A 25,704-nucleotide genomic window follows, 5' to 3' on the forward strand; every position below is an offset into this window, starting at 1 on the left:
GATATTGTGCTGATTGTTTTCAAGTTTTTTTGTCGGACCAAACTTATAAAGCCTCATGATGTTATGTGTATCCGGCTCTGTGGCCCGATGGATAAGGCATCTGACTACGAATCAGATGATTGTGGGTTTGAGTCCCATCAGAGTGAACACATCATTTTAAAAACATTTTCAATCATTTTAAAAAATGATCGAAAGGTTTAGTAGGTATATATTTACTGTTGCTCAACGTGCCTAGAAAAACCACCGCTCCACTGTCTACCAACCGATTACCCTGCGTTTATTAATCTTAACAAAATATTTAACACTTTTTTGAACAATCAAAACTAATAGTTGGTCATCCTTTATATTTTTGAATGTTGTTTTTAACGAAGTCAAGCAGAAAATGCAACTCGAGCAAAACTCTGACTGGGTGGAATCAATATACACTGATTGTATACTCATAATCTTTAAATAAAAAATGAGTTCGGCTGTTTTAAATTCAAAAAATCGATAAATTAAAAAAAAATTTATTACATCACTTTTCCATGTATGAACTTGTTAATGAACCACATGAAAGTTTCAGTACATTTTGTAAACTTTTAGGTTTAAAGGCAATCAAATAAGATTACACTTTTTGGTTCGATGAGAACTTATCGATTTATAGTTAAACAACGGTGATCTTGTAACAATTCTTCATAAGTTTAAGGTTAAATTCAAACAAGTAATACAGTATTTTCAGCATCTGGCCTTGTGACCCAATGGATTAGGCGTCTGACAACGAATCAGAAGTTTGCGGTTTTGAGTCCCATCAAGGTCATGTTTTGTGTTGATAAAAGAGTAATTGGTACTTACAATAATGATATCGACGCATAGATTTTTGAGATTTAACAGCTCAAATTGTAAAACTTGAACTCTTTAAATTAAAAGGAATAGAATAAATTAAATAATAATAAATAGAATAGAATAAATTTCAAGTCTTCGAAATTAAATGAATGGTGAATTTACAAAAAAGTATTTTACTTTGCGTGTTTTAGCTTACTAACTAATGATGTTGTGCTGATCGTTTTCAAGTTTTTTTTAAGGACCGAGATTATAAAAGCTCTTGATGTTATGTGTATCCGGCTCTGTTGCCTAATGGATAAGGCGTTTGACTTTGAATGAGAAGATTGTGGGTTCGAGTCCCGTCAGAGTCAACAGATCATTTTAACAACCTTTTCAATCATTTTAAAAAAATTGATCGAAAGGTTGAGTAGGTATATCTTTACTGTTGCTCAACATGTCTGGAAAAACCACTGCTCCACTATCTACCAACCAATAACCCCGCTTTTCTTAGTTTTAGTAAAATATTTAACACTTTTTTAAACATTCAAAACTAGTAGTTGCTCACTTTTTATATTTTCGAATGTTGTTTTTAACGAAGTCAAGCAGAAAATGCAATTCGGGCAAAACTCTGATTAGGTGGATTCAATATAAACTGATTGTATACTCATAATTTTTAAATCAAAAAATGAGTTCGGCTGTTTTACATTCAAGAAATCGATAAATTAAAAAAAACAAATTATTACATTACTTTTCCCGATATAAACTTGTTAATGATCTACTTGAAAGTTTCAGTACTTTTTGTAAACTTTTAGTTTTAATTGTAATCAAATAAGATTACACTTTTTGGTTCGATGAGAATTTATCAATTTATAGTTAAACAACGGTGATCTTGTAACAAATCTTCATAAGTTTAAGGTTAAATTCAAACAAGTAATAGAGAGTTTTTAGCATCCGGCCTTGTGACCCAATGGATTAGGCGTCTGACAACGAATCAGAAGTTTGCGGTTTTGAGTCCCATCAAGGTCAATATGTCATGTTTTGTGTTGATAAAAGAATAATTATTACTTACAATAATGATATCGACGCATAGATTTTTGAGATTTAACAGCTCAAATTGTAAAACTTAAACTTTTTACATTAAAAGGAATAGAATAAATTATTGAAATGGATGATTTTAACAGCTGTCGAAACAATTACATTCAGTATCATATTATTTAACTGAATATAATAGATAAATGTAAGCTTGTAGATCCAAATTATTTTAAGAACATGTCAGAACAAAAACCAAAAAGTTTTGAAAAAGTATGTAATCCAGTTATGTATTGAATAGAAAAAAGTTATAATTCCTACATAACTTTGGAGGTCCTACAATTAGTATTTCTAGCTCTGAATGAACAAAAAGTTATTCTTGTCAAGTTATTGTTGTACATATTTGGTGTGTTTTCAAGGTCAGTGTGACATAGTTTTAATAATGCTATTTCTGAAGTTATAAAGCATTTCAAGTCTTCGAAAATAAATGAATGGTGAATTTACAAAAAAGAATTTTACTTTGCGTGTTTTAGCTTACTAACTAATGATGTTGTGCTGATTGTTTTCAAGTTTTTTTTTTAGGACCGAGATTATAAAAGCTCATGATGTTATGTGTATCCGGTCCTGTGGTCTAATGGATAAGGCGTCTGACTTTGAATCAGAAGATTGTGGGTTCGAGTCCCATCAGAGTCAACAGATCATTTTAACAACCTTTTCAATCATTTTAAAAAATTGATCGAAAGGTTGAGTAGGTATACATGTATCTTTGCTGTTGCTCAACGTGTCTGGAAAAACCACTGCTCCACTGTCTACCAACCGATTATCTTGCGTTTATTAATCTTAACAAAATATTTAACACTTTTTCAAACATTCAAAACTAGTAGTTGGTCACCCTTAATATTTTCCAATGTTGTTTCTAACGAAGTCAAGCAGAAAAAGCAACTCGGGCTAAACTCTGATTAGGTGGATTCAATATAAACTGATTGTATACTCATAATCTTTAAATAAAAAAATGAGTTCGACTGTTTTAAATTAAAAAAATTGATAAATTTTAAAAATAAATTTATTACATCTGTTTTCCATATATAAACTTGTTGATGAACTACTTGAAAGTTTCAGTACTTTTTGTAAACTTTTAGTTTTAATTGGAATCAAATAATATTCCACTTTTTGGTTCTACGAGAACTTATCGATTTATAGTTAAACCACTGTGATCTTGTAACAAAACTTCATAAGTTTAAGGTTAAATTCAAACCAATAATACAATATTTTCAGCATATGGCCTTGTGACCCAATGGATAAGGCGTCTGACTATGAATCAGAAGAATGTGGGTTCGAGTCCCGTCAGAGTCAACAGATCATTTTAACAACCTTTTCAATCATTTTAAAAAATTGATCGAAAGGTTGAGTGATATACATGTATCTTTGCTGTTGCTCAACGTGTCTGGAAAAACCACTGCTCCACTGTCTACCAACCGATTATCCTGCGTTTATTAATCTTAACAAAATATTTAACACTTTTTCAAACATTCAAAACTAATAGTTGGTCACCCTTAATATTTTCCAATGTTGTTTCTAACGAAGTCAAGCAGAAAAAGCAACTCGGGCTAAACTCTGATTAGGTGGATTCAATATAAACTGATTGTATACTCATAATCTTTAAATAAAAAAATGAGTTCGACTGTTTTAAATTAAAAAAGTTGATGAATTTTAAAAATAAATTTATTACATCAGTTTTCCATATGTAAACTTGTCAATGAACTACTTGAAAGTTTCAGTACTTTTTGTAAACTTTTAGTTTTAATTGCAATCAAATAAGATTACACTTTTTGGTTCGATGAGAACTTATCGATTTATAGTTAAACCACTGTGATCTTGTAACAAAACTTCATAAGTTTAAGGTTAAATTCAAACCAATAATACAATATTTTTAGCATATAGCCTTGTGACCCAATGGATAAGGCGTCTGACTGCGAATCAGAAGATTGTGGTTTCGAGTCCCATCAAGGTCAATATGTCATGTTTTGTGTTGATAAAAGAGTAATTAGTACTTACAATAATGATATCGACGCATGGATTTTTGAGATTTAACAGCTCAAATTGTAAAACTTAAAATCTTCAAATTAAAATAAATAGAATAATTTACTGAAACAAATGGTTTTAACAACTGTCGAAACAATTACAACCAGTGTTATTTTATTTAACTGAATATAATAGATAAATGTTAGCTTCTAGATGCAACTCATTTTAAGAACGGCTCAGAACAAAAACAAAAAATGTTTTGGAAAAAGTGTGTAATCCAGTTATGTACCGAAAAGAAAAAGTTACGATTCCTACATAACTTTGGATGTCTCAGATTTAGTATTTCTAGGTCTGAATAAACAAAAAGTTATCCATGTCAAAATATAAATTACCTATTTGGTGTGTTTTCAAAATCAGCGTGACATAGTTTTAATATTGCTATTTCTGAAGTTATAAAGCATTTCAAGTCTTCGAAATTAAATGAATGGTGAATTTACAAAAAAGTATTTTACTTTGCGTGTTTTAGCTTACTAACTAATGATGTTGTGCTGATCGTTTTCAAGTTTTTTTTTAGGACCGAGATTATAAAAGCTCTTGATGTTATGTGTATCCGGCTCTGTTGCCTAATGGATAAGGCGTTTGACTTTGAATGAGAAGATTGTGGGTTCGAGTCCCGTCAGAGTCAACAGATCATTTTAACAACCTTTTCAATCATTTTAAAAAAATTGATCGAAAGGTTGAGTAGGTATATCTTTACTGTTGCTCAACATGTCTGGAAAAACCACTGCTCCACTATCTACCAACCAATAACCCCGCTTTTCTTAGTTTTAGTAAAATATTTAACACTTTTTTAAACATTCAAAACTAGTAGTTGCTCACTTTTTATATTTTCGAATGTTGTTTTTAACGAAGTCAAGCAGAAAATGCAATTCGGGCAAAACTCTGATTAGGTGGATTCAATATAAACTGATTGTATACTCATAATTTTTAAATCAAAAAATGAGTTCGGCTGTTTTACATTCAAGAAATCGATAAATTAAAAAAAACAAATTATTACATTACTTTTCCCGATATAAACTTGTTAATGATCTACTTGAAAGTTTCAGTACTTTTTGTAAACTTTTAGTTTTAATTGTAATCAAATAAGATTACACTTTTTGGTTCGATGAGAATTTATCAATTTATAGTTAAACAACGGTGATCTTGTAACAAATCTTCATATTTTTAAGGTTAAATTCAAACAAGTAATAGAGAGTTTTTAGCATCCGGCCTTGTGACCCAATGGATTAGGCGTCTGACAACGAATCAGAAGTTTGCGGTTTTGAGTCCCATCAAGGTCAATATGTCATGTTTTGTGTTGATAAAAGAATAATTATTACTTACAATAATGATATCGACGCATAGATTTTTGAGATTTAACAGCTCAAATTGTAAAACTTAAACTTTTTACATTAAAAGGAATAGAATAAATTATTGAAATGGATGATTTTAACAGCTGTCGAAACAGTTACATTCAGTATCATATTATTTAACTGAATATAATAGATAAATGTAAGCTTGTAGATCCAAATTATTTTAAGAACATGTCAGAACAAAAACCAAAAAGTTTTGAAAAAGTATGTAATCCAGTTATGTATTGAATAGAAAAAAGTTATAATTCCTACATAACTTTGGAGGTCCTACAATTAGTATTTCTAGCTCTGAATGAACAAAAAGTTATTCTTGTCAAGTTATTGTTGTACATATTTGGTGTGTTTTCAAGGTCAGTGTGACATAGTTTTAATAATGCTATTTCTGAAGTTATAAAGCATTTCAAGTCTTCGAAAATAAATGAATGGTGAATTTACAAAAAAGAATTTTACTTTGCGTGTTTTAGCTTACTAACTAATGATGTTGTGCTGATTGTTTTCAAGTTTTTTTTTTAGGACCGAGATTATAAAAGCTCATGATGTTATGTGTATCCGGTCCTGTGGTTTAATGGATAAGGCGTCTGACTTTGAATCAGAAGATTGTGGGTTCGAGTCCCATCAGAGTCAACAGATCATTTTAACAACCTTTTCAATCATTTTAAAAAATTGATCGAAAGGTTGAGTAGGTATACATGTATCTTTGCTGTTGCTCAACGTGTCTGGAAAAACCACTGCTCCACTGTCTACCAACCGATTATCTTGCGTTTATTAATCTTAACAAAATATTTAACACTTTTTCAAACATTCAAAACTAGTAGTTGGTCACCCTTAATATTTTCCAATGTTGTTTCTAACGAAGTCAAGCAGAAAAAGCAACTCGGGCTAAACTCTGATTAGGTGGATTCAATATAAACTGATTGTATACTCATAATCTTTAAATAAAAAAATGAGTTCGACTGTTTTAAATTAAAAAAATTGATAAATTTTAAAAATAAATTTATTACATCAGTTTTCCATATATAAACTTGTTGATGAACTACTTGAAAGTTTCAGTACTTTTTGTAAACTTTTAGTTTTAATTGGAATCAAATAATATTCCACTTTTTGGTTCTACGAGAATTTATTGATTTATAGTTAAACAACGGTGATCTTGTAACAAATCTTCATAAGTTTAAGGTTAAATTCAAACCAATAATACAATATTTTCAGCATATGGCCTTGTGACCCAATGGATAAGGCGTCTGACTATGAATCAGAAGAATGTGGGTTCGAGTCCCGTCAGAGTCAACAGATCATTTTAACAACCTTTTCAATCATTTTAAAAAATTGATCGAAAGGTTGAGTGATATACATGTATCTTTGCTGTTGCTCAACGTGTCTGGAAAAACCACTGCTCCACTGTCTACCAACCGATTATCCTGCGTTTATTAATCTTAACAAAATATTTAACACTTTTTCAAACATTCAAAACTAATAGTTGGTCACCCTTAATATTTTCCAATGTTGTTTCTAACGAAGTCAAGCAGAAAAAGCAACTCGGGCTAAACTCTGATTAGGTGGATTCAATATAAACTGATTGTATACTCATAATCTTTAAATAAAAAAATGAGTTCGACTGTTTTAAATTAAAAAAGTTGATGAATTTTAAAAATAAATTTATTACATCAGTTTTCCATATGTAAACTTGTCAATGAACTACTTGAAAGTTTCAGTACTTTTTGTAAACTTTTAGTTTTAATTGCAATCAAATAAGATTACACTTTTTGGTTCTACGAGAATTTATTGATTTATAGTTAAACAACGGTGATCTTGTAACAAATCTTCATAAGTTTAAGGTTAAATTCAAACCAATAATACAATATTTTCAGCATATGGCCTTGTGACCCAATGGATAAGGCGTCTGACTATGAATCAGAAGAATGTGGGTTCGAGTCCCGTCAGAGTCAACAGATCATTTTAACAACCTTTTCAATCATTTTAAAAAATTGATCGAAAGGTTGAGTAGGTATACATGTATCTTTGCTGTTGCTCAACGTGTCTGGAAAAACCACTGCTCCACTGTCTACCAACCGATTATCTTGCGTTTATTAATCTTAACAAAATATTTAACACTTTTTCAAACATTCAAAACTAGTAGTTGGTCACCCTTAATATTTTCCAATGTTGTTTCTAACGAAGTCAAGCAGAAAAAGCAACTCGGGCTAAACTCTGATTAGGTGGATTCAATATAAACTGATTGTATACTCATAATCTTTAAATAAAAAAATGAGTTCGACTGTTTTAAATTAAAAAAATTGATAAATTTTAAAAATAAATTTATTACATCAGTTTTCCATATATAAACTTGTTGATGAACTACTTGAAAGTTTCAGTACTTTTTGTAAACTTTTAGTTTTAATTGGAATCAAATAATATTCCACTTTTTGGTTCTACGAGAATTTATTGATTTATAGTTAAACAACGGTGATCTTGTAACAAATCTTCATAAGTTTAAGGTTAAATTCAAACCAATAATACAATATTTTCAGCATATGGCCTTGTGACCCAATGGATAAGGCGTCTGACTATGAATCAGAAGAATGTGGGTTCGAGTCCCGTCAGAGTCAACAGATCATTTTAACAACCTTTTCAATCATTTTAAAAAATTGATCGAAAGGTTGAGTGATATACATGTATCTTTGCTGTTGCTCAACGTGTCTGGAAAAACCACTGCTCCACTGTCTACCAACCGATTATCCTGCGTTTATTAATCTTAACAAAATATTTAACACTTTTTCAAACATTCAAAACTAATAGTTGGTCACCCTTAATATTTTCCAATGTTGTTTCTAACGAAGTCAAGCAGAAAAAGCAACTCGGGCTAAACTCTGATTAGGTGGATTCAATATAAACTGATTGTATACTCATAATCTTTAAATAAAAAAATGAGTTCGACTGTTTTAAATTAAAAAAGTTGATGAATTTTAAAAATAAATTTATTACATCAGTTTTCCATATGTAAACTTGTCAATGAACTACTTGAAAGTTTCAGTACTTTTTGTAAACTTTTAGTTTTAATTGCAATCAAATAAGATTACACTTTTTGGTTCGATGAGTACTTATCGATTTATAGTTAAACCACTGTGATCTTGTAACAAAACTTCATAAGTTTAAGGTTAAATTCAAACCAATAATACAATATTTTTAGCATATAGCCTTGTGACCCAATGGATAAGGCGTCTGACTGCGAATCAGAAGATTGTGGTTTCGAGTTCCATCAAGGTCAATATGTCATGTTTTGTGTTGATAAAAGAGTAATTAGTACTTACAATAATGATATCGACGCATGGATTTTTGAGATTTAACAGCTCAAATAGTAAAACTTAAAATCTTCAAATTAAAATAAATAGAATAATTTACTGAAACAAATGGTTTTAACAACTGTCGAAACAATTACAACCAGTGTTATTTTATTTAACTGAATATAATAGATAAATGTTAGCTTCTAGATGCAACTCATTTTAAGAACGTGTCAGAACAAAAACAAAAAATGTTTTGGAAAAAGTGTGTAATCCAGTTATGTACCGAAAAGAAAAAGTTACGATTCCTACATAACTTTGGATGTCTCAGATTTAGTATTTCTAGGTCTGAATAAACAAAAAGTTATCCATGTCAAAATATAATTTACCTATTTGGTGTGTTTTCAAAATCAGCGTGACATAGTTTTAATATTGCTATTTCTGAAGTTATAAAGCATTTCAAGTCTTCGAAAATAAATGAATGGTGAATTTACAAAAAAGTATTTTACTTTGCGTGTTTTAGCTTACTAACTAATGATGTTGTGCTGATCGTTTTCAAGTTTTTTTTAGGACCGAGATTATAAAAGCTCTTGATGTTATGTGTATCCGGCTCTGTGGCCTAATGGATAAGGCGTCTGACTTCGAATCAGAAGATTGTGGGTTCGAGTCCCATCAGAGTCAACGGATCATTTTAACAACCTTTTCAATCATTTTATAAAAATTGATCAAAAGGTTGAGTAGGTATATCTTTACTGTTGCTCAACATGTCTGGAAAAACCACTGCTCCACTGTCTACCAACCAATAACCTTGCTTTTCTTAGTTTTAGTAAAATATTTAACACTTTTTTAAACATTCAAAACTAGTAGTTGCTCACTTTTTATATCTTCGAATGTTGTTTTTAACGAAGTCAAGCAGAAAAAGCAACTCGGGCAAAACTCTGATTAGGTGGATTCAATATAAACTGACTGTATACTCATAATTTTTAAATCAAAAAATGAGTTCGGCTCTTTTAAATTCAAGAAATCGATAAATTAAAAAAAACAAATTATTACATTACTTTTCCATATATAAACTTGTTAATGAACTACTTGAAAGTTTCAGTACTTTTTGTAAACTTTTAGTTTTAATTGCAATCAAATAACATTACACTTTTTGGTTCGATGAGAACTTATCGATTTATAGTTAAACAACAGTGATCTTGTAACAAATCTTCATAAGTTTAAGGTTAAATTCAAACAATTAATACAGAGTTTTTAGCATCCGGCCTTGTGGCCCAATGGATAAGGCGTCAGACTACGAATCAGAATATTGTGGTTTCGACTCCCATCAAGGTCAATATGTCATGTTTTGTGTTGATAAAAGAATAATTAGTACTTACAACAATGATATCGACACATGGATTTTTGAGATTTAACAGCTCAAATTGTAAAACTTAAACTCTTTAAATTAAAAGGAATAGAATAATTTATTGAAATGGATGGTTTTAACAGCTGTCGAAACAATTACATTCAGTATCATATTATTTAATTGAATATAATAGATAAATGTAAGCTTGTAGATCCAAATTATTTTAAGAACGTGTCAGAACAAAAACAAAAAAGTTTTGAAAAAGTATGTAATCCAGTTATGTTTTGAATAGAAAAAAGTTATAATTCCTACATAACTTAGGAGGTCTTACAATTAGTATTTCTAGCTCTGAATAAACAAAAATTTATTCTTGTCAAGTTATTGTTGTACATATTTGGTGTGTTTACAAGGTCATTGTGACATACTTTTAATAATGCTATTTCTGAAGTTATAATGTAAAAGATCTGACTCCGGTAGCTGAGTCAGCTTTACTTCCTAACAAGGGAGTCGCAACCTGGGCTACTGGCCGGCCTTGTCTGAGGCCTGATTGACCTGCCCGCGGCGGTCAAGTCAGTCCAAGACAAGGACCTAGTAGTCAGGCCTGCTTCGAAACCAAACCCCCGGCCTGCTTCTGGATCTCTATCTCAGGCTAGTCTGGATCCGCTAATGGCTGGTCTTAGGACTGGATCTCTTGTGCCATAGCACACCCGATCGAGTCTAGACAAAGCCATTGATCGCCTCCTAGCCTTCTTAGAGTCACCCTGGCAGTTCCGTCTGATGGTTGCAATGAGCCTGCTTGTACAATTGGTGAGCCAACCAGGCAGGCGTCAATAGAATCAGTCCGTATGAGTATATAGCAGTTTATTAACGATATCTTCAAAACAAGTGTTCACAAGTATGAGTGGAATCAAGCACACCTTGCCTATCTACCAGTGCTGGCTTATATAGCCATCGCCTATAGTTTAGCTCCGCCTACCGATCTATTTATATCACAAAGGATATGCAAGATATAACAGGATTAGTATGGTTATGTAACAAAAAGGCAGTTCAGTAATATAGTTATATAATAATAAAAAGGCAGTTCAAGTATGCGATAAAGGAAGTTCGAGAGGTTCGGGTAATTGCTAGTGCGGATATATATATATAAGTGCAGTAAATAATATACATGTATGTCCCGGTCCTCCACACTTTCCCCCCCCCCCCAATTGTTTGGCCAGGGGTGAACAATTAAGGGAGTGTTTTCAGCGGAAACGTCGCGCTTGTGCTCTCAACCTCTGAGCTTCTATACGGCATTCCTCGGCCATTCGGGTGTATCGTTGGTATCGTTCCTCTTCTCTTTCTGCTCTACGGTTGTACTCTTCCCGCCGGGGCCGTGTGTTCTCGTTGGCCCTGGTTACCTTGCTGCTGGTAGGTTCCTTGGTTTTGGCACCGGCTCCGGCATATACCCCAGCGATATCGTCCGCACTGACGTGTATCTCCAAGGCGGTCTCGCCTTCTCCTGCTATCTTTATCCTAGCTCCCTTAGGCAGTGTGTTTATTTCCTGACTAATGAGTCTCGCTTTCCTCTGATTTACCCTTGGGATTACATACCCTTGGGGGAAAGGCCTTTGGACCCGCTCCTCCCTTCCTTCGGCAGTTCGGCATCGGTTTAGGTGGACGCGGAGGTCGGCTTGTCCGTCCCTCCCGTCTTCTTGGAGGGTCTCCTGTTCAGTACACCCCTTTTCTTCTGGTGAATCTGTCCTTATTCGTTTTTGTCCTATCCTTCTACCTCGTACCCATCCATTCCCATCCTTTATGGGAAGGCAGGTTCCAAACAGGGGGCACTCTGTCCATTTCATGTATGTACAAAAGTTGGTATACCACTCCTGATCTACTTGGTATACAATACTAGGGTGTAGTCGGGAATCCTTGGCTTTCTTTTGGTGCTTGTATATACTAAAGAACGACGATGAGTTTTTCTGACATTTGCACCAGTGTGCCAGAAGTGTTGCCGTATGTGTCTCCTTACTACCCTACTGTCCTTATTTCTAAAGCCACAGAATCTGCATTCCCCCTTCTGGTGGTCTTCTGCGGCCTCCATCTTTTCGTAGGAAGTGGGGGAGTACCAGACATCCTCAGCTACTCCGTCGAGGGTTTCCCGGTTTTTCCTTCTCTTAGGCAGTCCGTTCTCTTTTGTCTGATCGACCGGAATCGTTGGTAGGTTTATCGAGCAGGCTTGCATTGGTCCTGGTCGTAGTGGAGTATACAATTGGTGCCTCTGGCTAGTCTCTAGCGGAGGGCCACCCTGGAGTGGTTTACCTCTGCTCCTGACTTGGAAACTCTGGCCCTCAGAATTTTGCCTGGCTTGTTTTGGCTTGGCTTTGTCCTGGGGCGTCCTGTTCCCTACCATTTGCACCATCCTGGTATTGGTTATCGCCGGTTCTACTGGCCTCTCTCCCTTATAGGCAATGGGTGCGATATTTCTCTTGGCTACGTTATTCCCAGGCAATTTTACCTGATCGACTTCTTGTTTTCCTGCCGTTATCTCGGTTTCTTCCAGGATCTCATCTAATTCTGTCAATAATTCTTGCAGTTCTTGGTCCTCGATGGCTCCGGTTTCATCTGAAGTTGGTCTCATATTTAATTTCGCGATATAGGTTTGTGGAGAGAGCTGGTTACTCGTTAGCGTACAACAGTTGAAGTGACTGGAGGCAGTCTCAATTTCAGAAGATGGCCGCTTTCCGGTCCCGCCGTGCTCTTGTTCCTGAATTTTTCTGCCGTTCGGAGTCTGCTGTCGAAAGCCTTCATTGCCGGACGGTTCCTCTCCTGCTTGATTTTCTTCGTCTGCCTCCGTCTCCGCCCCCTTTTCCGAGATGTTTCGGTTAGGTATGATTAATTCTGGTTGCTTTTCTCCGTGGTGGCTCGCGGCCATCATCTCTTCTAGCTCGGCAACTGACTCTTTTAAAATTGTGTATTGAGACATCAGTTCTAGATTCGTCCTCAGGCCTTCCCTCTCTATCAAGGTCTCCAGTTGTTCCACCATAACTTTGGTAGACTGGTACCGTTCCCTGAGTTTGGCTTGTCTTTCTCTGGCTTCCGATCCTTCTTCTTCAGGGTCGATTTGGTGGCACACAGTCTGGCCGTATCTGATGGGAGGACCCACCATTCGCCGTGGTCTCCCGTCTCGTCTTTCTCCCATACTATTTTCTATTCTCCTTGATTCTGAGTTTATTGGCACCTCTTCTTCAGCTGGTGCTGGTATAGAAACTTCGGGTTGGGGCGGATCCCTTTGCTCGGTGACCCCGGAGTCGGAGGTCTCATCGACTGCGGTATTGTCTGCCTCTCCTTCTGTCAGATCCTGTCCGGAAGGCTCCACCGGGGGTTCGGAACAGGGCCCGAGACTCGGTTCCTCTGGTTCTGTGTTGGATATACCGGGTTGCTCTGTTGCCTCTCCAACCCCCTCAGTCGGATCGTGACTGCCCGAGGCAGACCTTCTTTCTCTGGCCAGGACCTCCAGAAGTCGTCTCCTGAACGTGTCACTGTCCATATCCGGGGGAGGTTCCATCCTCTCCTGCCACGTTGGCGGAGGGGGCTCCCTTCTAGTGTACTCTACTGTGGGCAGCATCTCTCCTAGCCCTTCCAGCCTCCTCTCTCTTCGTCCAGTGGCACCTCTCATGTTTGGCCTTCTGGAGGGTTCCTTGGTGGCTGGGGCCCTCCCATCCGCCTCTGGACACGCATAGTATGGTTTTAATCTCTCTTTGTTTTGTACTGATATTTGTCCTTGTCTCTCTACTTGGTACGTATGGTTGGGATTACACCTAGTGACTGTATAGGGTCCCACATATTTGGGCTGTAACTTGGGGTTTTCTCCTCGTCGACGTCTCTTGTTGACCAGCAGTACCAAATCACCTGCCTCAAACAACGGGGGCTCCTCTTCGTCCTCCACTCGGATCTTCATCTGGCGTTCTCGGAGAATTTCATACGTTTCCTCCAGTCGGCTGGCCAGTTCCAGTATGTAGGTTTGTACCGCCTGGCCAGTGACTGCAACGGGTTCTGAGAGCTGGTCTGGCAATCGCAGTTCCCTGCCCATCATCATGTAATTCGCGGTTTCTCGCGTGGCGGAGTGGGGAGTGCCTCGGAAAGCCCTCATTATCTGTGGCAGCAACAAGTCCCATTCTGTAGGTCCACGGCGCAGGAGCAAGGCTCTTAGGGAATCTCCTAGGCTCCGATTGTTCCTTTCTACAACGCCATTCCCCTGGGGGTGGTATGGTGTAGTCCGTGTTTTGTCTATGTTCCATAGACTACATAATTCTCCCATGAGTTTAGACTCAAATTGGGCCCCTTGGTCGGAGTGTAATTCCTTGGGTAGGCCAAAATAACAGAACACCCTTTCATCCAGGGTCGTGGCTACCACCGGGGCAGTTGCATCCGGAATCGCTATTGCATCCTGCCATCTAGAGAAATGGTCGCTAATCACTAGGATCTACTTGTTCCCCCGGTTAGTCACTGGCATTGGTCCCACCGGGTCGACCGCTAACTTCTGCCACGGTCGCCCGGCGTATAATCGGTGTCTGCTCCTGGTTGCGTGATTCCCACCGGTTTTTGCCACCTGACAGATCTCACACGTCTTGATGAGTCGTCTCACGTCGGCATTCAGTCCCGGCCAGTACCAATTGAGCAGTAGTCTTTTTACGGTCTTGTGAACCCCCGCGTGGGCAAGCCTGTGCGTGTCCTACATCACCCGGTTCCGGTCCACCCGAGGACATAGGGTACACCATCTGGGGTGGCCGTCCGTCATTAGTCTGACCTCCAGGACGCCGTTGGGGGACAACCTCAGAGCTTCCCGTCTTTTGTGTAGGATTCGGAGCTCATTACTCCCTAGAGTCAGCTCCTCCTCTGGTAGCTCTTGATCATTTTTTATTGCCCAGTACATCCTGGGCACGGCTTGTGTCCCTTCCATTTGGCTCTGTACCAGCTGTCGGAAATTTTGGTCTCCTGGTAGCTTAATTGCGGCCACGGTGTCAGACTCTCCTTCCAGCAATGCCTGTTTGCTAGGGCCCCCGTCTCGCTCCTCTATTTGGATACACTGTCGAGAGTCGAATGGGCAGACCTGTCGACTCAGGCCGTCGGCATTCCCGTGCTTGACCCCTGATCGGTGTTCCAGTAGGTACGAGAATTCCGACAGAATCTCCAGCCACCGAGCTACTTGAGCCGACGGCTCCCTCCTCCTACACAGCCATCTCAGGGAGGCATGGTCCGTGCGGAGCACAAACTGTTGACCATACAAGTAGGGCCGAAAGTGTTTGACGGCTTTTACTACTGCCAGGAGCTCTCGGCGCGTCACACAGTAATTTTGTTCTGCTGGGCTGAGGGTCTTGCTGTAGTATGCCACCACGGTCTCCCTACCCCCCTGGTTCTGAGACAGGACGGCCCCCACTCCCACATTACTGGCATCGGTGTCCAGAGTATATTGACTCTTTGAGTTGGGATACCCCAGCACTGGTGCCGAAATCAGGCCTTGTCGGAGGGTCTCGAATGCCTGCTGTTCTTCTTCTCCCCACTTCCAAGGCTTCCCTTTGCTAGTCAAGATCGTGAGTGGTTTGGCATTAGTGGCGTAATCTCTCAGGTACTGCCGGTAGTACCCTGTGGTCCCCAGGAAGGCCTGCAGTTCCTTTATATTTCGAGGGGTCTGTCATTCGGCCACTACTTTTACCTTTTCTGGGTTTGTGGACACTCCTTCCGGGCTCACCACATGGCCAAGATACCTCACTTTCCTCTGGAGGAGCTCGCATTTAGAGGGCTTCAGTTTCAGCTGCGCGGCGGCGAGTCTCTGGAAGACTTCTCCCAAACGGGCCAAGTGGGTCTCGAAGTCCGGAGCTATTACGATGATGTCGTCCAAGTATAACAAGAGGGTTTTTCAATGGAGCCCGTGAAATACAGACTCCATCAGTCTTTGGAAGGTGGCAGGGGCCGACGTCAATCCGAAGGGCAGTACCTTCCACTTCCACAACCCACTTCTCGTGGCAAAGGCGGATTTCTCTTGGGCGTCCGGATCTAACGGTACTTGCCAGTATCCACTGGTCAGATCCAACGTACTAAAATATCGGCTTCTTGCCAGGGCGTCCAGGCTCTCATCAATCCTAGGGATGGGGTATGCATCCTGTTGGGTGACCGCATTTAGTTGTCGATAGTCAATACAAAATCTCCACCCACCATCCTTCTTCCTCACCATGACGACCGGGGAACTCCATGCTCCATTGGCAGGCTCGATCAAACCCTTTTCCAGCAGTTCCTGTACTTGCTTATCCGCTTCTGCCTCTTTGAGGGGTCCCAACCGGTGGGGGGGTTGTCTGACCGGCCTGGCACCCTCCATCAGGGGTATGCTGTGGGCTATTCGGTCGGTCCTTCCTACGTTGCCATCATACTTGCTGAACACGTCCTGGTACCTGGTCAGAAGATAGGCCAAGCTCTGCTTCTCTCCTTCGTGCCGGCATCCTGGAAGGGCCTGCCGATATAGCTCAACCAGGTGACCCGGGACGGCTTCCCCCGTCCTTACAGCGGCACACCCCACTCCTGATTCGTCGAGGCTCCCGTGTTCCGGCCCAGACCAGAGATCCGTCTGTATGTCCTCTTCTTCAACAGCCGTGTATGAGCCAATGACGTGTCTGGCGCCCAACTCTATAGGTTGATGTCCGGGGTTCAGGCATCGTATGGTGACATCACTCCCCTCTCCAGGCCGGTTCAGGCTGCAGGCTACGGGTATGTGTGGATCAGAGCCCTCTATCAAGACCACCGGAACGTAATTTCTGGCGGAAATCTTCCCCGTCACTATTACCTCCGACAAGGGAGGGATAGTAACTTTCTTCCAGGCGTGAAAGTTGGACACCATTATCCTCCCGTACTTGTCGGTGCAAGTAAGTTGCCTATTCCCTAGGGAAATGACGGGTCGGCCAAATTCAATCTGACACTTGTGGGAGATCAGGAAAGGCATACCCAGAATAGCATCTTTGCTGATCTGGCTTACAAGGAAGTTCTCTTCTATAGCCACGTCCCTGATCCTTCCGGTTAGCCTTATCAGTCCATAAAACTGGAGCTTGCTACTATCTGCCATGAGTCCGTACCGGTCATTCTCTTCCAACTGCACCCTCACCCGCTCCGGCATTCTGTCGAACACCTTTTTGGATAGTAGGTTAGTGTTGCAGCCGGTGTCTATGAGGAACAGTAGGTCTTGCCTCTCTACCTTTCCAGGTAGGAAGTAGCTTGACTTATGGGGTTTTTCCAAGGCCCCAACCCTTGGCAACCCTTCCTCCGCTGCGGCGGTATCGTGCATCTCTTCCGATTTTTTCCTCAGACGTCCCCTAGGCCTGTCCGGTGGTAGACTCTTTTCGAGCTGGTCCTCCAGGCTTTCCTCGGGAGTAGCTGGCCTTGTGCTCTCCCCGTACCAGCCTGTCGGACCCGACACCGGACTCATGGGTTGGCCTAGATTGCCTCCTCGGAGATGGCTGCCTCGGTTCGGGCCCCCGTCCCTTTTTGGGTACCTGCCTCCTAGGGGGTTCGGCTTCATTCCAGCCCTTTTCGTCTCTGGGTCCATGGTACTCCGGTCTCTGGAGATGCTCCGCCATTGCTGGGTCCTCGTTCCATCCCGATCCGGTTAATACGGATCTCCTGAACGGATCAGCGCCGGTGGGGCCATCTCTCTCCGACCTAACCTGTCTAGGCTTAAGGCGGTGTTCCATCTGGGTCGCAAGCTCCCTCCTTCCTGACCTGTACAGCGTTGGTCTCTCGAGAGCTTCAGTTACCACTGAATCCGCTCTCTGTCCCGACCCTTGCTGTCCAGATCGCTCGGGGTGCTCGGCCCTAGTCGGACCTCCCTTCCGCCCTGGCCTCTTCGGTTCTTCGGTACGTCCATAAACTCTTCGTCTCTCGCCCTGTCTCTGGATCTGGTGGAGGTACTGCCGCTGCGCCTGTTTGGCTGCCTGCGGCGAGTCCCGGGGGCTCGCCTCACATTCCTCTTCTCCCTCGTCCAGTTCCCATAGACTTTGGTATGGGTTGTAGACGGGAATCGTCTCTGCCGGGGGTCTCTTGACCGGTGCCGCCGTTCTAGCAGGATGCTGCCAACCCTCCGGATCAACCCCAGATTCCCTTCGACTTGTTTTGTTAAGTTGTCTGTGTTTTTCGTGTCCGGGTGCCCTTGTGCAGCCAGCAGGTAGACCTACTGCTGCGGGCCGTAAGCGTTTCCCTGGTCCTGCCTATAGGGCGTTCCCTGAGTTGCCTGCCTCCGCGGACAACTTCTCCTCCGGTGGCCTTCCTGGTTGCACCCCCAGCATCTCGCCATTTCCTTTTTCTTGGCCCCGCTTTCCGGAATAGACTGCGGTCGATGGATGTACAATTTTAACTTGGCCACTTCTTTGGCTAGGTCCGTCACCGAGGTCAACAACAGCTCGAGGGTATTCGGGATAGTCCTAGCCACCACAACCGGCTCTTCGGAGGCCCGTTCTCCTTCGCCCTGCCCTGTCTCGTCCGGCTGGACTGCCCTGACGTCTGACCTGAAAGGTTGGGCTTGGTGAGACGCTATACTAGGTCGAACCTGTAAGTACTCATTCCCTGCTCTCACGGCTGCCTCTAACGTAGGGGTAGGCACAGCTAGCAGATGTCTCTGTAAATAAACATTGCCCAGCGAACCACAGAACGTGTCCACGGCCATCTCTTTTTTCAGGCGATCCAACATTTCCCCAAACGCGATGTCGGTCAGCTTCTCTATTTGGGTGGCGTGCTCAAATAGTGTGGCGTGCTGGTCCTTTTTCAGGCCCTGCAGTTTGGTTCTGGCTTCTTTGGGCGTCAGTCCAAACCTGGCCCGGAGGTTGTTAAATACTGTGTGTATGGTCTACTCGTGTCCACAGTCCTTAGCCTGCCCTCGCAGTCTCTCTCGGATGTGTAGCAGCGCGGACCCTGGCCCCCAGTCATTTGCAACGGCTACATCGTTGAACTGCCTGATGAAGGCCTCTACATCGCTATTCCCGTCATATTCTGGGGCTCTGAATGTTTCTCTGGGTGCAGGGGGTCCCTGTGTTCCCTGGTTGACGAGCAGTCTTTCCAAGACACCTGTCAGTTGCTCTAGACCTCCTAGTCCCTCCGTTCGGAGAGCTTCCGGTCTTTCCGCGCTGCGAGTCCGTCTGGTCATACCTGCGTCGTCTTTAGTCCCTGTTAGTTGTCCTGTTGTGGGTTCAGCATATCCCACCGCTGCCACCAGTGTAAAAGATCTGACTCCGGTAGCTGAGTCAGCTTTACTTCCTAACAAGGGAGTCGCAACCTGGGCTACTGGCCGGCCTTGTCCGAGGCCTGATTGACCTGCCCGCGGCGGTCAAGTCAGTCCAAGACAAGGACCTAGTAGTCAGGCCTGCTCCGAAGCCAAACCCCCGGCCTGCCTCTGGATCTCTATCTCAGGCTAGTCTAGATCCGCTAATGGCTGGTCTTAGGACTAGATCTCTTGTGCCATAGCACACCCGATCGAGTCTAGACAAAGCCGTGGATCGCCTCCTAGCCTTCTTAGAGTCACCCTGGCAGTTCCGTTTGATGGTTGCAATGAGCCTGCTTGTACAATCGGTGAGCCAACCAGGCAGGCATCAATAGAATCAGTTCGTATGAGTATATAGCAGTTTATTAACGATATCTTCAATACAAGTGTTCGCAAGTATGAGTGGAATCAAGCACACCTTGCCTATCTACCGCGCTGGCTTATATAGCCAGCGTCTATAGTTTAGCTCCGCCTACCGATCTATTTATATCACAAAGGATATGCAAGATATAACAGGATTAGTATGGTTATGTAACAAAAAGGCAGTTCAGTAATATAGTTATATAATAATAAAAAGGCAGTTCAAGTATGCGATAAAGGAAGTTCGAGAGGTTCGGGTAATTGCTAGTGCGGATATATATATATAAGTGCAATAAATAATATACATGTATGTCCCGGTCCTCCACAATAAAGCATTTCAAGTCTTCGAAAATAAATGAATGGTGAATTTACGAAAAAGTATTTTACTTTGCGTGTTTTAGCTTACTAGCTAATGATGTTGTGTTGATTGTTTTCAAGCTTTTTCTTTAAGACCGAGATTATAAAAGCTCTTGATGTTATGTGTATCTGGCCCTGTCGCCTAATGGATAAGGCGTCTGAGTTCGAATCAGAAAATTGTGGGTTCGAGTCCCGTCAGAGTCAACACATCATTTTGACAACCTTTTCAATCATTTTAAAAAATCGATCGAAAGGTTGAGTAGGTATATCTTTACTGTTGCTCAACGTGCCTGGAAAAAACACCGCTCCACTGTCTACCAACCGATTACCCTGCGTTTATTAATCTTAACGAAATATTTAACACTTTTTTTAACATTCAAAACTAGTAGTTGCTCACTTTTTATATTTTCGAATGTTGTTGTTAACGAAGTTAAGAAGAAAAAGCAACTCGGAGAAAACTCTGACTAGGTGGATTCAATATAAACTGACTGTATAATCATAATTTTTAAATCAAAAAATGAGTTCGGCTGTTTTAAATTCAATAAATCAATAAAGTAAAAAAAAGAAATTATTGCATTACTTTTCCATATATAAACTTGTTAATGAACTACTTGAAAGTTTCAGTATTTTTTGTAAACATTTAGTTTTAATTGTAATCAAATAAGATTACACTTTTCAGTTCGATGAGAATTTATTGATTTATAGTTAAACAACGGTGATCTTGTAACAAATCTTCATAAGGTTAAGGTTAAATTCAAACAAGTAATACAGAGCTTTTAGCATCCGGCCTTGTGGCCCAATGGATAAGGCGTCTGATTACGAATCAGAAGATTGTGGGTTCGAGTCCCATCAAGGTCAATATGTCATGTTTTGTGTTGATAAAAGAGTAGATAGTACTTACAATAATGATATTAATGCATGGATTTTTTAGATTTAACAGCTCAAATTGTAAAACTTAAAATCTTCAAATTAAAAGAAATAGAATAATTTACTGAAATGTATGGTTTTAGCAACTGTCGAAACAATTACAACCAGTTTTATATTATTTAACTGAATATAATAGATAAATGTAAGCTTCTAGATACAAATTATTTTAAGAACATGTCAGAACAAAAACAAAAACGTTTTGGAAAAAGTATGTAATCCAGTTATGTATTGAAGAGAAAAAGTTATGATTGCTACAAAACTTTGGATGTATCAGATTTAGCATTTCTAGCTCTGAATAAATAAAAATATATCCATGTCAAAATATAGTTTACCTATTTGGTGCGTTTTCAAAATCAGCGTGACATAGTTTTAATATTGCTATTTCTGAAGTTATAGAGCATTTCAACTCCTCGAAAATAAATGAATGGTGAATTTACAAAAAAGTATTTTACTTTGTGTGTTTTAGCTTACTAGCTAATGATGTTGTGTTGATTGTTTTCAAACTTTTTCTTTAGGACCGAGATTATAAAAGCTCATGATGTTATGTGTATTCGGCTCTGTGGCCTAATGGATAAGGCGTCTGACTTTGAATCAGAAGATTGTGGGTTCGAGTCCCATCAGAGTCAACAGATGATTTTAACAACCTTTTCAATCATTTTATAAAATTGATCGAAAGTTTGAGTAGGTATATCTTTACTGTTGCTCAACATGTCTAGAAAAACCACTGCTCCACTGTCTACCAACCAATAACCCTGCTTTTGTTAGTTTTAGTAAAATATTTAACACTTTTTTAAACATTCAAAACTAGTAGTTGCTCACCCTTTATCTTTTCGAATGTTGTTTTTAACGAAGTCAAGCAGAAAAAGCAACTCGGGCAAAACTCTGATTAGGTGGATTCAATATAAACTGACCGTATACTCATAATTTTTAAATCAGAAAATGATTTCGGCTGTTTTACATTCAAGAAATCGATAAAGTAAAAAAAACAAGTTATTACATCAGTTTTCCATATATAAACTTGTTGATGAACTACTTGAAAGTTTCAGTACATTTTGTAAACTTTTAGTTTTAATTTGCAATCAAATAAGATTTCACTTTTTGGTTCGATGAGAACTTATCGATTTATAGTTGAACAACGGTGATCTTGTAACAATTCTTCATAAGTTTAAGGTCAAATTCAAACAAGTAATAGAGAGTTTTTAGCATCCGGCCTTGTGGCCCAATGGATAAGGCGTCTGACTACGAATCAGAAGATTGTGGGTTCGAGTCCCATCAAGGTCAATATGTCATGTTTTGTGTTGATAAAAGAGTAGTTAGTACTTACAATAATGATATCGACGCATGGATTTTTGAGATTTAACAGCTCAAATTGTAAAACTTAAACTCTTTAAATTAAAAGAAATAGAATAAATTATTGAAATGGATGGTTTTAACAGCTGTCGAAACAATTACACTCAGTATCATATTATTTAACTGAATATTATAGATAAATGTAAGCTTGTAGATCCAAATTATTTTAAGAACATGTCAGAACAAAAACCAAAAAGTTTTGAAAAAGTATGTAATCCAGTTATGTATTGAATAGAAAAAAGTTATAATTCCTACATAACTTTGGAGGTCCTACAATTAGTATTTCTAGCTCTGAATAAACAAAAAGTTATTCTTGTCAAATTATTGTTGTACATATTTGGTGTGTTTTCAAAATCAGCGTGACATAGTTTTAATATTGCTATTTCTGAAGTTATAAAGCATTTCAAGTCTTCGAAAATAAATGAATGGTGAATTTACAAAAAAGTATTTTACTTTGCGTGTTTTAGCTTACTAACTAATGATGTTGTGCTGATTGTTTTCAAGTTTTTTTTTAAGACCGACATTATAAAAGCTCTTGATGTTATGTGTATCCGGCTCTGTGGCCTAATGGATAAGGCGTCTGACTTCGAATCAGAAGATTGTGGGTTCGAGTCCCATCAGAGTCAACAGATCATTTTAACAACCTTTTCAATCATTTTATAAAATTGATCGAAAGTTTGAGTAGGTGTATCTTTACTGTTGCTCAACATGTCTGGAAAAACCACTGCTCCACTGTCTACCAACCAATAACCCTGCTTTTGTTAGTTTTTGTAAAATATTTAACACTTTTTTAAACATTCAAAACTAGTAGTTGCTCACCCTTTATATTTTCGAATGTTGTTTTTAACGAAGTCAAGCAGAAAATGCAACTCGGGCAAAACTCTGACTTGGTGTATTCAATATAAACTGATTGTATACTCATAATCTTTAAATAAAGAAATGAGTTCGACTGTTTTAAATTAAAAAAATCGATAAATTTAAAAAATAAATTTATTACATCAGTTTTCCATATATAAACTTGTTGATGAACTATTTGAAAGTTTCAGTACTTTTTGTAAACTTTTAGTTTTAATTGGAATCCAATAAGATTACACTTTTTCGTTCGATGAGAACTTATCGATTTATAGTTAAACCACAGTGATCTTGTAACAAAACTTCATAAGTTTAAGGTTAAATTCAAACCAATAATACAATATTTTCAGCATCTGGCCTTGTGACCCAATGGTAAAGGCATTTGACTACGAATCAGAAATTTGTGGTTTCGAGCCCCATCAAGGTCAATATGTCATGTTTTGTGTCGATAAAAGAGTAATTAGTACTTACAATAATGATATCGTCACATGGATTTTTGAGATTTAACAGCTCAAATTGTAAAACTTAAACTCTTTAAATTAAAAGAAATAGAATAATTTACTGAAATGGATGGTTTTAACAGCCGTCGAAACAATTACACTCAGTATCATATTATTTAACTGAATATAATAGATAAATGTAAGCTTGTAGATCCAAATTATGTTAAGAACATGTCAGAACAACAGCCAAAAAGTTATGAAAAAGTATGTAATCCAGTTATGTATTGAATAGAAAAAAGTTATAATTCCTACATAACTTTGGAGGTCCTACAATTAGTATTTCTAGCTCTGAATAAACAAAAAGTTATTCTTGTCAAATTATTGTTGTACATATTTGGTGTGTTTTCAAGGTCAGTGTGACGAAGTTTTAATAATGCTATTTCTGAAGTTATTAAGCATTTCAAATCTTTGAAAATAAATGAATGGTGAATTTACAAAAAAGTATTTTACTTTGCGTGTTTTAGCTTACTAACTAATGATGTTGTGCTGATTGTTTTCAAGTTTTTTTTAGGACCGAGATTATAAAAGCTCATGATGTTATGTGTATCCGGCTCTGTGGCCTAATGGATAAGGCGTCTGACTTCGAATCAGAAGATTGTGGGTTCGAGTCCCATCAGAGTCAACAGATGATTTTAACAACCTTTTCAATCATTTTATAAAATTGATCGAAAGTTTGAGTAGGTATATCTTTACTGTTGCTCAACATGTCTGAAAAAACCACTGCTCCACTGTCTACCAACCAATAACCCTGCTTTTGTTAGTTTTAGTAAAATATTTAACACTTTGTTAAACATTCAAAACTAGTAGTTGCTCACCCTTTATGTTTTCGAATGTTGTTTTTAACGAAGTCAAGCAGAAAAAGCAACTCGGGCAAAACTCTGATTAGGTGGATTCAATATAAACTGACCGTATTCTCATAATTTTTAAATCAGAAAATGAGTTCGGCTGTTTTACATTCAAGAAATCGATAAAGTAAAAAAAACAAGTTATTACATCAGTTTTCCATATATAAACTTGTTAATGAACTACTTGAAAGTTTCAGTACTTTTTTTAAACTTTTAGTTTTAATTGCAATCAAATAAGATTACACTTTTTGGTTCGATGAGAACTTATCGATTTATAGTTAAACAACGGTGATCTTGTAAAAATTCTTCATAAGTTTAAGGTTAAATTCAAACAAGTAATAGAGAGTTTTTAGCATCCGGCCTTGTGGCCCAATGGATAAGGCGTCTGACTACGAATCAGAAGATTGTGGGTTCGAGTCCCATCAAGGTCAATATGTCATGTTTTGTGTTGATAAAAGAGTAGTTAGTACTTACAATAATGATATCGACGCATGGATTTTTGAGATTTAACAGCTCAAATTGTAAAACTTAAACTCTTTAAATTAAAAGAAATAGAATAAATTATTGAAATGGATGGTTTTAACAGCTGTCGAAACAATAACACTCAGTATCATATTATTTAACTGAATATTATAGATAAATGTAAGCTTGTAGATCCAAATTATTTTAAGAACATGTCAGAACAAAAACCAAAAAGTTTTGAAAAAGTATGTAATCCAGTTATGTATTGAATAGAAAAAAGTTATAATTCCTACATAACTTTGGAGGTCCTACAATTAGTATTTCTAGCTCTGAATAAACAAAAAGTTATCCATGTCAAAATATAGTTTACCTAATTGGTGTGTTTTCAAAATCAGCGTGACATAGTTTTAATATTGCTATTTCTGAAGTTATAAAGCATTTCAAGTCTTCGAAAATAAATGAATGGTGAATTTACAAAAAAGTATTTTACTTTGCGTGTTTTAGCTTACTAACTAATGATGTTGTGCTGATTGTTTTCAAGTTTTTTTTTAAGACCGACATTATAAAAGCTCTTGATGTTATGTGTATCCGGCTCTGTGGCCTAATGGATAAGGCGTCTGACTTTGAATCAGAAGATTGTGGGTTCGAGTCCCATCAGAGTCAACAGATCATTTTAACAACCTTTTCAATCATTTTATAAAATTGATCGAAAGTTTGAGTAGGTATATCTTTACTGTTGCTCAACATGTCTGGAAAAACCACTGCTCCACTGTCTACCAACCAATAACCCTGCTTTTGTTAGTTTTAGTAAAATATTTAACACTTTGTTAAACATTCAAAACTAGTAGTTGCTCACCCTTTATGTTTTCGAATGTTGTTTTTAACGAAGT

At 38.5% G+C, this 25,704-nt stretch overlaps 10 non-coding genes across 10 annotated transcripts; all 10 read left to right on the forward strand.

The window, feature by feature from the left end:
* Nucleotides 1-2,450: 2,450 nt before the first annotated feature.
* Trnaq-uug (transfer RNA glutamine (anticodon UUG)) lies at nucleotides 2,451-2,523 on the forward strand. Its single transcript has one exon. It is a non-coding gene; the product is annotated as a tRNA-Gln (tRNA).
* Nucleotides 2,524-5,815: 3,292 nt separating this feature from the next.
* Nucleotides 5,816-5,888, forward strand: Trnaq-uug (transfer RNA glutamine (anticodon UUG)). Its single transcript has one exon. It is a non-coding gene; the product is annotated as a tRNA-Gln (tRNA).
* A 3,259-nt stretch (nucleotides 5,889-9,147) lies between these two features.
* On the forward strand, nucleotides 9,148-9,220 carry Trnar-ucg (transfer RNA arginine (anticodon UCG)). The gene has a single exon. It is a non-coding gene; the product is annotated as a tRNA-Arg (tRNA).
* Nucleotides 9,221-20,663: 11,443 nt separating this feature from the next.
* Nucleotides 20,664-20,736, forward strand: Trnar-acg (transfer RNA arginine (anticodon ACG)). Its single transcript has one exon. It is a non-coding gene; the product is annotated as a tRNA-Arg (tRNA).
* A 622-nt stretch (nucleotides 20,737-21,358) lies between these two features.
* On the forward strand, nucleotides 21,359-21,431 carry Trnaq-uug (transfer RNA glutamine (anticodon UUG)). The gene has a single exon. It is a non-coding gene; the product is annotated as a tRNA-Gln (tRNA).
* A 582-nt stretch (nucleotides 21,432-22,013) lies between these two features.
* Trnar-acg (transfer RNA arginine (anticodon ACG)) lies at nucleotides 22,014-22,086 on the forward strand. The gene has a single exon. It is a non-coding gene; the product is annotated as a tRNA-Arg (tRNA).
* Nucleotides 22,087-22,708: 622 nt separating this feature from the next.
* Trnar-ucg (transfer RNA arginine (anticodon UCG)) lies at nucleotides 22,709-22,781 on the forward strand. Its single transcript has one exon. It is a non-coding gene; the product is annotated as a tRNA-Arg (tRNA).
* Nucleotides 22,782-24,056: 1,275 nt separating this feature from the next.
* Nucleotides 24,057-24,129, forward strand: Trnar-ucg (transfer RNA arginine (anticodon UCG)). Its single transcript has one exon. It is a non-coding gene; the product is annotated as a tRNA-Arg (tRNA).
* A 581-nt stretch (nucleotides 24,130-24,710) lies between these two features.
* On the forward strand, nucleotides 24,711-24,783 carry Trnar-acg (transfer RNA arginine (anticodon ACG)). The gene has a single exon. It is a non-coding gene; the product is annotated as a tRNA-Arg (tRNA).
* Nucleotides 24,784-25,404: 621 nt separating this feature from the next.
* Nucleotides 25,405-25,477, forward strand: Trnaq-uug (transfer RNA glutamine (anticodon UUG)). The gene has a single exon. It is a non-coding gene; the product is annotated as a tRNA-Gln (tRNA).
* The last annotated feature ends 227 nt before the right edge of the window (nucleotides 25,478-25,704 follow it).

This window comes from Watersipora subatra, chromosome 8 (assembly GCF_963576615.1).
Source record: "Watersipora subatra chromosome 8, tzWatSuba1.1, whole genome shotgun sequence".
NCBI classification, from domain to species: domain Eukaryota; kingdom Metazoa; phylum Bryozoa; class Gymnolaemata; order Cheilostomatida; family Watersiporidae; genus Watersipora; species Watersipora subatra.